The 14731-nt window shown below is 41.2% G+C and overlaps 1 pseudogene; it reads right to left on the bottom strand.

The window, feature by feature from the left end:
* Positions 1-14731, bottom strand: part of LOC102870685 — a 37179-nt pseudogene that overhangs the window by 14601 nt on the left and 7847 nt on the right.

Genomic DNA, 14731 nt, shown 5'->3' on the forward strand with positions numbered 1-14731 from the left:
AAAATTTCACTGGAGAGTCAAGAAGCCAAAACAAAGGGAGAAGATACAAAAAGTAAAAGAGATGAACAAAACATGTCAGAAGGTAACTGAGGAAGACAAAACAGAGTATTACAGTAGAATGTGTAAAGATTTGGAGTTGGAGAATAAAAAAGAGCCTTTCTAGGCATTCCTCAAGTTGAAAGAACTGAAGCACAAATACAAGAATCAAGCTGCAATACTGAGAAATGCTATGGAAAAAATCTTAAATGATCCAGGAAGAAACAAAAAAAGTGGAGGGAATACACCATCATTGTACCAGAAGGAATTAATAACACTAAAATCCTTCAGGAGGTAGCCTATGATAAAGACTCAGTGGTGTTGAAGGAAGAAGTTCAAACACTGAAGACATTGGCAAAAAATATAATCCCCTAAGAATTAATGCGGTGCTGTTGAATTGTTTCGAGTAATAGACATGCTCACTAGGCTGTCCCAGAAAATTTGGAAGACTTGCCAGCTGACTGGGAGAGATCCATATTTGTTCCCATTTCCAGGAAAGGAGATTCAACAGAGTGTGGGTCTCACATAATTTTCTATAGCACCCAAAAAATGAAATGGGTGCACAATGATAATTACCATTATACACTGGATGTCTGCTGTGTGGCAGCACTGTTCTAAATGTTTTAGCCACATCCACTTTAAATGTATGTGATGGTTAAACCATCCCGGAGGTGGGCTCTGTTGTCATCAGTTCCTTTTTAGAGGATAAAAAAATAAAAAAGTACAGAGAGCTTAACTGACTTATCCATCAATCCAGAAACCCAGAAAATGATGCTAATCACAGGTAACTCTTGTGTGGGATTTAATTTACAGTGTACACAAAAAACTTACACAGGAATGTTCCTCGTAGCATTATTCAGAGTGGCTAACAAATGTGGGGAAATGTCCATTTACTGATACATAACGAAAATGTGGTCTAGACATATCATGAAATGTTACTTGAACAAAAACAGAATAAAGTATTACTGACACACACTACAGCATAGGTGACCCTTGAAAACATTATGCTGAGTGGTAAAAGCCACAAATGGCTGCATACTGTTTGGTTCCCTTTATAGGAAATGTCCAGAATAGGCAGATCCGTTGAGACAGAAAAGTCGATTAGTGGTGGTCACAGGTAGAGGGCGGTAGAAGGCGAAGAATGCTTGTTCATAGACACAAGTCTCTCTTCGGGTTGGTGAAAATATATTGGAATTGGTGATAATTGTGATTATGCTAAATGCCGCTTGATTATATAATAACCCCCTGGGCAGACACCTTAGCTTTTCTGATCTCATGTTGCAGTTTAATGCCCCGTTTCTCTGACTCAGAGTCTTTGCCGTTGTTTCCCAATCTTACTGGAGTATTCAGGAAGCTCATCTGTTCTCTGCTGAAGGAAGCTGGATGCATTCCTCAGGAGCTGGATAAACTGACCCTATCCATCTTCTTACAAAGCCTCCACCCTGACCGATATGTACATTTCCTACCTCGTCTGCTTTCTTGCTAAGGTAGACTACGTAGGGCGGTGGCTGCAGAGTGTCCTACACGTGAACTTATTTCTAAAGTTTCTTGGGATTCAAAGTTGAGCATCCTCAAGGACGCCTTCCTACATTTGGTGACAGTTGGATGGAAGAAAGGACAGAGAGGTCTAGGGAGGTAGAAACCAAGAGCTTCTAAGGTGTGAAGGTGGAATGAATGGGAGAGGATAGAATGAAGGCAGGAGAGCAAGCTTTAAGCACTAATGGTGAGGCTGCTTTCAGAAATGCTGTCTAGGTCATCGTGGCAAGAAAATGGGATGAACTCGGCAGACTAGGTTTTGAGGGTTCTGACAAGCAAGCAATGTCTTAGCTTGGACAGAAATGAGGTATGTGACTTATTTTAACACTCAGAGGTCTGCATTTATGGAAAATGAAAATATTTAACAAAGGAGTAAATTTTGGTTTAAAGACTTCTTCAGGTGGCTGTGAGTGGGCAACCTCTGCATTGTGAGGGCTTTTCTCATCCACTGATTCATGCCTTTTTCATTCACCCGCATGCTTTTATTTCTTCAGTCACTAATTGTGCTTCAACTCCCTATCAGATATTAGACATACATACCACACAAGAAAGTAATAAAGAAAACGTGTTATGCATAAATAAAACACTCAAAGAACAAGAAGTAGAAAGACTTCTGTGACACTATCAGGAAAGATGACACAAAAGTTATTCCAGATTCACTGCTGTGCTCACTCATCAGCACCACCCCCTACATCTTCCCCTTCTGTTCCCTTTCCACTCCTGTTTCCGCAGGTCATGGTGCAGCCCCCAGTGCCCAACGTGCTTTGAAGGAGAGGCTCGCTCTTGGTTATTGGGAGAGGGGAGGTGGTGTGGGGAACAGTGGGGGCAGCACCATGAAGCCTGCAAGGGTCGGACGGTTCCTTTCTCCTGTGGGTTGGGGGGCGGGGTTTGCAGGTCAGCCCTGCTCAGTGGAAGGTGACACCATGGACACCATGAGCTACTGTGCTAGGTCACACCAACCTTAGTGACACCACCGAGAAGATCACCAGTCATTTCAATAACTATTTGTTAAAGGAATAAGTCATGAATGCCGAAGACTTCCAGAAAAAACAGACCGTATCAGAGAACTGAGAAAGGTGAATTCTTCTCACAGGTCATTTGTCTGAATTCTAAGTTCAGAACAAAGATGAGGTACAAATGCTTCAAACGAGTTTCTTGAGAATTGCTTTTCTTCTGCAGGGTCATAGAAATGGAAATCTAAGGCTCATTGCTCCTGATCATCCTACCCACTCTCTCTGGTCTCCTTCTCTTCTCCTGTTCTCCCTCCCTTTCCCTCTGTCTTTTCTTCAGTCCAGTCATGTTTTTCTCCCTCCCTCCGGTCTATCAGTGCATACATACATCTACTTCTACATCCATTAACATGTTCTTTCTTTCTTCTTCCCTCCCTCTCATTTTTCTTCCCTGCCTTCCTCCTACTCTCCCTCTCTCTTTCCATCCCCTGCCCCTTCTCTTCCTTCCTTTCTCTCCTCTCCCTGCCTCTCTAGCTCATTCTCTCTATTCCTCCTTTCTTTCCTTCTACCCCAGGTCATGTCATCCAACACCAGACTGATATGCATTCACATAGTAATTCATTTCAATAGAGTTCCTTAGTTAAAGCCAGGAAAACAAGCAAGCTGGGCAATAATAAATGTCTGGGAAATGCAAAGGTCTTCCAAAGAGTAATCACTGTCGAACTACTGTTCATGTTAGAAACAAACTAGAACATAAAATCCAGATACTTGGACCCATTGTGTGAAAAACAATTCTTTTACTTGGAATGCATTGATAAAACAGTACAGAGTAATGCCCCTCCGGTTGAAGAAGCACCCTGATCCAGAGCTGACACGTTGGCTTCCCCCTCATTCCTATACTGGTCCCTAAAGAGGAAACTCCGTGGATGTGACTTGAAGTTGACTAAGATTTTGGGGAACCCCAGTTTGAAAAATGACTGTCCTAGATGAAAAGGTGTGAAGCATGTACATAGGCAGAGTTTAGGGGGGGAAAGGTTGTTCAGCCCCTAGCTCAAGTTGTTGACTGTTAAACAGAAAGAGAAAAGGTGCCTCCTATCTCGAGAGCATGGTGACTATAGAAGATTGTTGGGCTTTGAACATGGATTTGGAGCTGTAACAGTGCACATAGAAGAGTATTTACTCATCTTGCAGAAGACAGTGGAGAATGCTGAGTTCAGAGAGCGTTGAAAACAAGTTCTTCTCTATAATGCTGACGAGTGAGATTTTCTGTTCAAATCTAGGAAGATTATGTTGATCATAGTGAGGATGTGTTATAAGTGGATGAACTAGAAGACCGCTTGTATTGGACAAGACGTAAAAAGAAAGATTCTATTAGTGTTGAGTTTTTGGTGAGTGTTCCATTTGACTAGCCCTAGCCCAGCCCTGTATGAATTCACGCTGCTTTCTAGTTGGCAGAAAAACCAACTTACCTGCCAGGCTGCTGATGTTCACCAGCCTCCCCTTGGATTTCCGAAGAAGAGGCAGAAATGACTTTGTGACTGCTACAGGACCAAAGAAGTTCACGTCCATGCATTGTCTGTAGTCACTTATGGGAATGAGCTCCCCCTCAGCTGGGTAGCCAAGGATCCCTGCATTGTTGTTCAAGGCCCACAGTCCTAAGGACACAGAGGAATGGCTTTACAATGGACATGATTGGAAAGTCAGACTTGAGGGAAAGAAGGGAGAAGAGATCCCAAAAAAGTTTGTTCTTGAAGGTAGGGAAGGAGACTGGACAGTGACTAAAGAGGGCAGTGACTACCCACCTAGTTTTTTAGCCGAAGTTCTGAGAGATGCTAGTATTACAGTGATGAGAAATGGGGTGGGATATGAAGCATTAATGAGAGAGTGACTTATACAATTTGGAGGGAATCAGAAAGCAAGAATTCTTTGTTTTATGAGGATGGGACCATATCTGACTATTCCTTAGGACTTGATACGAGAATCCCTGGCAAATAGTAAAGGAGTCCTGGTGACGCAGTGTTTAATGTTTGGAGCTGCAAACACAAAGGTTAGTTTGAATCCACAAGGAAGTGCAAGGGAGACAGATGGGCAGCCTCCTCCCACACAGTTCACATCCCAGAAACCCAGTGGTCACGCTGAGTTAGAACCAAGTCAGTGGCAGCTGAGTGTTGAGTAAGCACTCAGTGGACATGTCTTCAGGCTCAGCCCGGGGCCAGAGTGAGTACAAGGTGATCATACTGAGAGGACAGAGGCAGGTGTCTGTGAGGAGGGAATTCTGGAGGCTAAGAGGAGTGGACAGGATGGGAGACGCAGCTGGAGGCGTACCTCTGTCCTGCACCTTCTCCTCCACCTTTCTCCGGGCCTCTCGTGTCTGCTCTGAGTTGGTGACGTCCATCTGGATCACGGAGAGCCGAGAGGAGCAGGTTCTTCGCAGTTCCTCTGCTCCTGATCCATTCTCGTTCAGCACTGCCGCAAATACCGTGAAGCCCAGCCCGTCCAGGTACTTGGCCAAGCCATGACCAATCCCAGAATCAGAACCTGCAGAGGATGAAAACAAAAAATGGTGTAAAACAAAAGTAAGGCGAACATTCATTTCACAAGAACATTATGCTGTGATTTTTCTCTTTGAAAAGAGTGAGTCCTAAAGAAATTTCTTTATTTGCCAATAGTGTAATGAAGGTGGAAGCAATACAACCACATGTCTCCTTAAAATAAAAAGGGAAGCGAGGTGTCACTTAATTTGAGACCATGGGGAACAGGTAGACCCCTGAGTGCAGCAGACCATTTTCACTTGACTGTTGACCTAGAGGTGGGTGGTTCAGACCTACCCAGTGGTGTTGCAGAATAAATGTGTGGAGATCTGCTTCCATGAAGATGACAGCCAAGGAAACTATAGTATAGCCTGGTCTCTAACCATTGAGCTGTCCCGATTGGAAAGGAGCCCTGGCCGTGCAGTCGTTTTACACTCAGTCGCTAATGACAAGGTCGCCTCAGCAGTAATCTTACAGAAGCTGACTGCCCTCCTTCCCACCATGGAGAGGCTTATAGATCCAAACTGCCAATCTTTTAGTTATAAACCCACCCAGTATCCTAGTAATTAAAGGATGGAATGCATTGGACTTTTCTACTGAAAAGGGTTTCTTTGAAGTGTTAAAGAGCAAAGATATCACCTTGAGGATTCAGGGGTATCTGCACCAACCCATGATATTTCCAATCACCTCGTCTCTGTGGGGAAGCTGGGTATAGAGAATACTGAAGAGAAAGGCTGCTTGAATTATTCTATTGATGAAGAATTTATAGATGACCAAAAAGAACAAAGAAATCTACCTTCAAAGAAGTTCAACAAGAATGCTCCTTAGACATGAGAATGGTTTGCCTTTGCCTCATGGACAGGGGACAGGTTATCGGGAGTGGGGGGCAGTCTTCAGACAGGGATTTTGTGGCTGGCAGAGGAGGACAGCACAAAAGAGAAAGACCCTCAGTGAGTGATTGACACAGTGTCTACAACTGTGGGCTCAAACAGCAACAATCCAAGGATGCTAGAGGACCAAGCACTGCTGTTGTTTGGGGCCCTGTTCCCCCATGCCCACTGCTCATGTGATGTCATTTGAATTGGAACTCACTGGCACCTAACAACAGCACAATAACAGTAGACCAAGATGCAGAAACACATTGAATTTTTTTTTTTACTGTTACTCAACTAAGGAGTAGAGATGAGAGTTGAACCTAATCCATAAGATTCTATGGCACACGTGAATTTTCAAAGTCAATATACTCATACGGCCAGCATGCCGATGAACAAACAGGAAACAACCAGTTTACAGATCTCTCTCTTTGTCCCCTTCCAGCCTTCACCACCACCACAGGTACCTCTACCCACATTTCTAACAGCACAGATGAGTTTTGCCTGATTTTCCTTTAGATTATGGAATCATGGAATTTTTAGGTAAATCTGAGCTCAGGGAGTGGGTACCTAAGAGCCAGTATTTTTTAAAAGCCAGCACACAAGTCTAATGCATAATGGCTTGTGGCAGTGAGTGAGATCTCTGGAGTCCGGGAACTGTCTTAAGGTGGCAGCCCTTTGTGTGTATATGACAGCTCCTGCAGGGGGCTTAAGACTCTTGCTTTATTTTAATACTGTACATTATCAAAAGAACTATGTCAGTGTAAAATTCTTTCTCTGCTGCTTCAGTGGACCACTAAAGTGTCTTCTGTTTGTAATCTTGGGAGTTCCTAGTTATTGGAAATAACTAGGCTTCAGGAGTCCAAGGAAGTTAAAACTTAAAATAACTCTAGTAAAACCAGGGTTCCAGTGTCTTTTGGAGGATAGTTACAAACAGCCTGTTAATGGATCTCTGATCTGTCCTGAGATCTCCCTGTAAGGCATTAATGTTGCTAAACATGTCATTAATCTAGGAAGAGGAAAGCCCTAATTAACAATGGGCGGTGGAGAGGGAAATATTCTTGCAACCTGGGAACCAAAGCAATAATATCCCAGTATAATCAGAACGTGGAAGCAAAGAGAGCCTCTGGAGCAATCAGAACCTCTGTGGGAAGCCCCACTCCTGTCATTGCTAGCAGCATCAGTGGTAGTAAAGGTACTAAGAGTAAGTACTTGGATTCATCTTTCCAGAGTTAAACTAGATGTATCAGAACTTGCAAATTTAGAACAACAATACTAATATTACTGTCCACTGACCTGAAGGTGCTTTTCAAGAAACATAAGCCTTAGCTTATAGATCCAGCTTGAATTCCCTCTAAAAGAAGGTAAACCCTCCCACTTCTGTTTGGTATCATCCAATGTACTCTTTGTTTCATTTTGTTTTATCTACTTTTTAGTCAAGAAACTCCCCTCTCCCTGCAAAGAGCCTTCTTTGTCCCTGTTGGATGTAAACTAATCTACTGTTTGGTTGCATATTCTCCTCTATGAGCAGTCTGCTATTAATTAATTGTCTGTGTTCGCAAAGTCTGTGTCCACTTCCGTTTTTATCTTTAACAGGATGTGAAACCTAAAGATCACTGTAGTCCTCTGGAATATTAGACTAACAGTGTCTCAGAGGAAGGATAGTGCCATTATTGGATTTCCTGAGATTATAACTAAGGGAGAAAAATCGCAACTTTTTAGGTTGTTAGATTATTAGCTGTGTCATCTGTCCCCAAGGGTATATCGCATACAGTGGCAAGCTCATCAGGTTTCTGACTCCATCTTCCCAAACCAGCAGCATCCTCCAGCCTTGCTAGGTGCAAGTTGTATCCTCTCCCTCTCCCAGGCCCTCGATAACTATTACCCAGTTCCATAACTGGACTGCCACTGGAAAGACATGCCTTAAGAGATCAAAATATGAATACCAAACACAAAATAATTCCTTAAGATCATACTTCTTCAGTAAACACACACAAGGGCAATGTATACATGCTATGACCCAGCTAATATTTTGAACGGATATAGGCTGCTGAATGGCCTACGGTGCATTCTCCACAAGTCCAGCAAGCTAGGTTGTGAGTGCAAGCTCGTAAACAAAAATTGTTCTGACCCTGGGTGAGTTTGTTGATCTGTAAGACTTTGCTCTAATTCATGGTCTCTGCCTTTTAACTGTTTGCCATACTGGAGTCAAATTTGAGCCACACATTCAAACAAGAATTATATAAGCTGTATCATCTGTATGAACCCTTATCCAGCAGGGTTGATAATTATTACCTGGAGAACTATTACTACAACTCATGACCCTTAACGACAGACACCACTCTTGAGCCTCTACAATATCCTCAAGCACCATGTGGCACGTCTGGGTACATCTGGATAGATGGAAGGACTCTTCCACCTAACTTCAGTGAGCCACAGCCAAGAAAAGCCCGGCAGGATGAAGAAATTATTGTCTAGCAGGATGGCACCATGGAGGGGAATGCACTTAGATTACAGTTTAGCTACCAGTGAATACAAATTTTACGACCTCTTTCTCTCTCTATACCTGTTTCAGAGGAACACTAGCCCACTCCAGAAAGGCTCTAAAGCTAATCTTTTTTTCCGTAGGTATAGGAGCAGTTATATTAGTGTTAGCTCTATAAGGAAGTTTTGCATTACATGAATCTACAATAAGCAACCTCACTAAGTTCTTAGAAAACATCACCAAGTCCCTGGAGGTGGCTTTAAAAGCATCGCAACAGAGCGTTAAATCTCGTGCCAAAATCGTCAAGAACATAGGGTAACCTTGGATTACTTTCTGGTAGAGCAAGTGGGAATATGTATATTAGCAAATATAGCTTGTTTCAATTACATAAACACATCAGGGAAAGTTGAAATTCATGTCCAAAAAATACACAATCAAGATCCATGGCTGCACCAGGGAACAGGACTAGTGGGGAACAATACAGAAAGCACTGTAGCCTGGCTAATCCCTGTTACAGCCTTTAACTACCGTAAAATTGCTCTTAATCTTTTGACTCTGACTGTTTAATATGTTTTCTATATTTATATTATCCAGATTACAAGGTTTCCAAATAAAACTAATGCAAAGATATTAACAATTTGTCCTTGACCAATTCTAGCGCCACAAATCCCTTGGATTATTATCACTGTAAAGACCCTGGAAGGGAAAACATAGCCGTGTAGGTAGATCCTCCAAGTATGACTGCATCCCCCAATCAGAAAGAAGTAGCAAGAATGAAAGACGCCCAATTCTAAAAAGATTTTCTGAATCCATCCCTCTCAGAGGGGAGTTTTAGTCAGAGAGAACAGATAGAATATGGCGACCGGGGCATAGAGAAGAGTCAGAAAAAGAAAGCAACAGCCAGTGGGGCCAATAAGTGCATGCCAACAGTCAGCCCCATTCATTAAAAGCCAATGAAGTTGCATGAAAAGGCCCACCACTGCAAAGGGTACATATACTCAAATGAGACCAGCAAGTGCCAGGCTATATAATCAAGGAGCCAAGGAGGAGGAAGGATCTACTCTCGCAAGATATTCTAGAAAATGTCTTTCATCTGTTTGCATCCCTGGCACCTCACATTCCATCTGTCTCAGAGACATTTTTCCCAAAGTCAATACCTTTCTATCAGCCTCTGACAGTATCTTGCTTTTCCATGCATCTTAAATGCTTCAGAACCCAATTCAGAAAAGAGAAATTTATGGTATTAACTTAAGCAAAAATTCCTGACACTCCCCTGTGAAGAAACTTGCATTTATTCCAATGGAATTTCATTTTATGCATTCCAGTCTTGTTTGTATTTCTCATGCCAAGATGGCTCCTGGTCGTAGATGTTGAAATGAGCCAACTTCTCAAAGATATGTCAGGACACTGAACATGGGCCAGAGGAGGCAGCTGCCAATATGGCTCCCGGTTGTAGATGTTGCGATGAGTCAACATCTCAAAGACAAGCCAAGACACTGAAAATAGCCCAGAGGAGGCCAGGTGGAATGGTGACTATCTGGGAGCTGGCTGTGAGAAGAATTGCAAAATGACTGAGAAGATTAAGTTCAAAGAAGAGTTGGCTATGATAGGATGCATTTTTCACAGACTGTTACATACAGAACTGTTTTGTGTAGGTTATGTGACTGCCAAAGAGAGTGACTATTACAAAAAGGAGTAGGTTAGTGTGTTACTAGGAAGACATTTATAATTCCAAGAAATGGGATAAAGTGTAAAGGCCTCAAGGTGGTACAAATGATTAACACTCTCAGTTACTAAACAAAAGTATGAAGTGTAGATCTCCTGAGAAGCACTGCGGGAGTGGGTGTGTGTGTGCGAGCGATGATATGCTTTCATAAAATCAGACACTGAAAATCTTACACAGCACAACTTTCCTCTGACATATCAGCATCAGTAGGAATTGACTCCAAAGCAAATGATTTGGTTGAGTTCAGTTAGCACTTACTGTTGTTAAGTGCTGTTGAATCAACTTTGACTCTTAGTGACTCAGTGACTAATAGATCTGAACCTTCCTCTCTTGTGCCGTCTTCACTATCATTGATATGCTCTGGTCCCTTCTCATACTCATTGTATGACTCCATATTCTTGATTCTTTAATATAAGCCACCATTATCCTTTGCTCTTTAGGTTCAATTATTTTTTTCTTTTTTTAACTCATATTTTAATGAAAGTTTATAAAGAACTTGGCTTTCCTTTCATTCATTGTTGCACATTTTCCTCCCTGCCCGTATTTTGCTTTTTTCTTTGGAAAAATGTTCTTTCATTGCTATACAGATGCCCCCCGCCCCAACCACTTTACTATGCAGCTCTTAATCTGGACTCTTGTTATGCCACTAATACCTAATCATATAATCCTTTTATACAGTCCTCTCCCTTGTCTGTTTCAATGCCATGTACATTATTTATGCCTTCTCAGTTACCCACCAATCCCCATATCAGTCCTGTTTTATAACAGTGGCACTATGCAGTATTTGTGACTGAGATACTTCACTCAGCATAATGTCCTCCAGAGTCACCCATTTTGTATAATATTTCAGGAGTTCCTTGTTTCTCAATGCTACATAATATTCCATTGTGTGAATATACCTCAGCTTCTCTATCCATCCATTTATTGATGGGCACTTGGGTGATTTCTAACCCTTTGCTATTGTGAACAAAGCAACAATAAACACGGGTGTGCCTAGATCTACTTGGGTGGCAGTTCTGGTTTCTTCAGTGTATATTCCCAGTACTGGGTCAAATGGTATCTCTATTTCCAACTTCTTGAGAAAGCACCATACTGCCTTGCACAGTGGTTGCACCATTTTACACTCCCACCAACAATTAGGGTTCCAGTTTCTCCACAACCCCACCAGCATTTGTTGTTTGCTGTTTTGTTAAATTTTACTATTCTTACTGGGGTGAGATGATATCCCATAGTTGTTTTGATTTACATCTCTCTTGGAACTAGGGATTTTGAACATTTATTCATGTGTGTGTTCACCATCTGAATGTCATCTTTGGTGAAGTGTCTGTTCATATTCTGTGCCCATTTTTCAAATGGGTTGTTTATCTTGTTGTGATGCTCGGAATTCTATAAATTCTAGATATAAGTCCCTTATCAGACATGTCATTGCCAAATATTTTTCCCTCAGTCTGTGTCTTCCCTTTTTACCCTGTTGGAGAAATTTTGGGATGTGCATAGGGACTTGATTCTTAGAAGATTACATTCATCTCTTTTATCCTCTCCTGGTTGTAGATTCAGTCATTTTTTTTGCTCATGATTCTCCAGTCTTATTCTTCAAATTTAAGCAAATTCTAATCCATATTTCCAACCACTAATCACATTTCCAATGCAGTTGTTCCAAGAGTCACTATAAGTCAAAGTCAGCTGGCAGCACATATCAACAACAAGGACGTTTTGACCTAAACTACCCCTTCATTGCCCTCACGCTCAATCTCATCACATCACACAAATCATGACACTCTTCCAATATTTAAAACCCTTTCTAGGACTCTTCCTGGGCAAATCCTATTTATGGATCAAACAAGACTAATGATAAGATTGTTGTTGTTGATTGCCTTCAAATTGAGCACAACTCATAGCAACACTATGAACAAAAGTGCTGAAGCCTTTCTAGAACTATCGACATTTATCAAAGTTCATAGAGTTTCTAGAGGTGTGTTTTAAGATATTGGATGCTATTCCTGCTTCCAAATTTGTAACATTTTGGTGGTCAATGGATTTGATTTAGATTTAGTCCCACCTCTGCTAATCCAGTGGCTTTGGGCATATAGTTTCCTCACTGAGAAAATATAAATTATGAAGGTCATCTAAAAATTATTTGTAGAGCTATGAACAAACTGTTAGTCTTTTACCATTGCCAATATTTACCCATTTCAGTAACCTAATGTTAATTCCAAATGAGCCCAAGATAAAATGATGCCAGTAGTATTCCATTTTAGAACATTGGTTATTTAATAATATCCAGAGGAGATTATTATCTACCTTGGACCCTTTAATAACATAAAGTAAAGTGCCATGGAGTCAGCTCCAGCACAAAGAGACCCTGTGCAGAGCAAAATGAAACACTGCCTGGTCTGTACTGCAGTGAAAGGACTGTTGTGCTTTATTAAGCCCATTGTTACAGTGAGTGTGTCACCATAGTCTTCTCCTTTGGCTACCCTGTACTTTCCAAGGACTGGTCCCTCCTGATAATATGTCCAAGGTGTGTGATACCATCTCACCATCTTCCTTCTAAGGAGTACTCTGGCCATACTTGTTTCAAAACAGATTTGTTTGTTGTTTGGCACTTCATGATCTAGTCAGTATTCTTTATCAACACAACAATCAGAGAACTCACTCTTTGTTCAGTCTTCTTTATTCGCTGACGATATGAAGCAGCTGACAATCCAACCGAAGATGACCTCAACTAAAATATACTCTATTTCTCCTTCATACAGATATGGGGGTGGGGAATCCAATTTCACAGGCTCTAGCATGTTTGTCAGGGAAGACCAATGTCTGGAACAGGACATCATGTTTGACAAAACAAAGAATAAAGGGAAACCTTCATTGACATGAGATGACACAATTATCAAACAGTGGCCTCAACCAAATTGATGATCATGAAGATGATGTATGACCAGGCAAGGTTTGACTCAGTTATACATAAGGTCTCTGTGAATTGCAGCTTGTGGCTACCAGCAGTGAGCTGTATGCAGAGGAACCATGTGGTCACATAGCCTGGAGAACTTCCGTATTTTCCTCCAGGAGCCAAGGAGTCCTCATGGAATAGGGGTTAAACACCAGCTGCTAATCAGATGGCAAATGATTGAAGCTCACTAGCCATTCTATGTGAGAAAGATACAGCCATCTCCTTCCATAAAATTTACAGCCGTAAAAAAAATTACAGGAAAAAAAAATTACAGCCTTGGAAAAGCTATGATGCAGTTTTACTACATCCTATAGGATTGCTTTGAACCAGAATTCAGTAGAGAGTGGTTGTTTGGGTTTAATTTTGGAGTGGAGTTTAAATGTGCCTTGGGGACACAATGGGTAAAGGATTTGACTACTAATCAAAAGTTGGATGGTTTGAAACTCCATGGTATTTTCAGGTGCTTCATATTCATGTGAAAGTTGGGCAGTGAAAAAGGAAGACAGAAGAAACATCAATCTCTTTGAATTGTGATGTTGATAGAGAATCTTCAATACATTATGGACTGCCAGAAGAACAAATAAATCCGTCTTGGAAGAAGATAAGCCACTTTCAAGCCGCTTAAGAAGAAGGATGGTGAGACTTCGTACCTTATATTTTGGCCACTTGTCAGGAGGGGCCACGTCATCTTGCGGAGGCCAGATAATTCACTGGAGAATAACGTGGCAGTCTGCTTTGATAAAGAGTCGTACCCTTGGAGGACCTGTGAGGCATTTTTACTCTGTTCTATAGTATCATTGTGTATAGGAATCAACATCATCTCAGTGGGTTTTTTCTCTTGGAGTTGGGGGTGAATTCCATCTACCAAAAGAAGTACTCAAAGAAAATACACTTTTTTAAAAATTTTAACTTTTCTTAGGAATTGCTCCATAATTTTGTTAATAATTATATAGAAACTAAAATGGACTTTATGCTTTTATATTCTCCCACTAGCTTTCTATTATATAATTGACCTAATAACACTTGGTAAATTTGCTCTCAAATGATCTGTGGTGTAAGATAAGCCAAAGTGAAGGGAAGAAATGCAACAAAAGAGAAGTGAACAGAAGATGTCAAATGGCATCTCAAAAAGACAAACAAAGTATTAAAACTACATATACAAAGACCTGGTGTTAGGAAACCAAAAAAGAACAAGTTCAACATTTCTCACGCTAAAAGAACTGATGAACAAAGACAAGCTTCAAGTTGCAATACTGAAGAATTCTACGAGCAAAATGTGTAAATGGTAGGTGCAGGAAACATCAAAAGAAGATGGAAAGAATACACAGTCTCACAATAAAAACAGAATCCGTTGACATGAAACCATTTCTGATAGGCTCTTATGAGCAAGGACTAAGGGTCCTAAAGGAAGAAGCCCCAACTGCATTGAAGACCATGATGAAGCATGAATCCAGGACCTGATGGAATACCAGTTGAGGTGTGTCAGCGAACTCATGCAACTCTAGGCATGCTCACTAGTTGATGCTAAAATTTATTTATTTTTTTTCTTTAAGAACAGACATTTATTTTCTCTCTTCTAGGCAGCTAGAAATTAAACTTAATGGTGCTGATGCAACAGAAGGTCCTTTTTTTCCACTTTTTGTTT

The sequence above is a fragment of the Elephantulus edwardii genome, unplaced genomic scaffold (genome assembly GCF_000299155.1).
Source record: "Elephantulus edwardii isolate Elephantulus edwardi_28Jun2011 unplaced genomic scaffold, EleEdw1.0 scaffold00072, whole genome shotgun sequence".
NCBI lineage: Eukaryota > Metazoa > Chordata > Mammalia > Macroscelidea > Macroscelididae > Elephantulus > Elephantulus edwardii.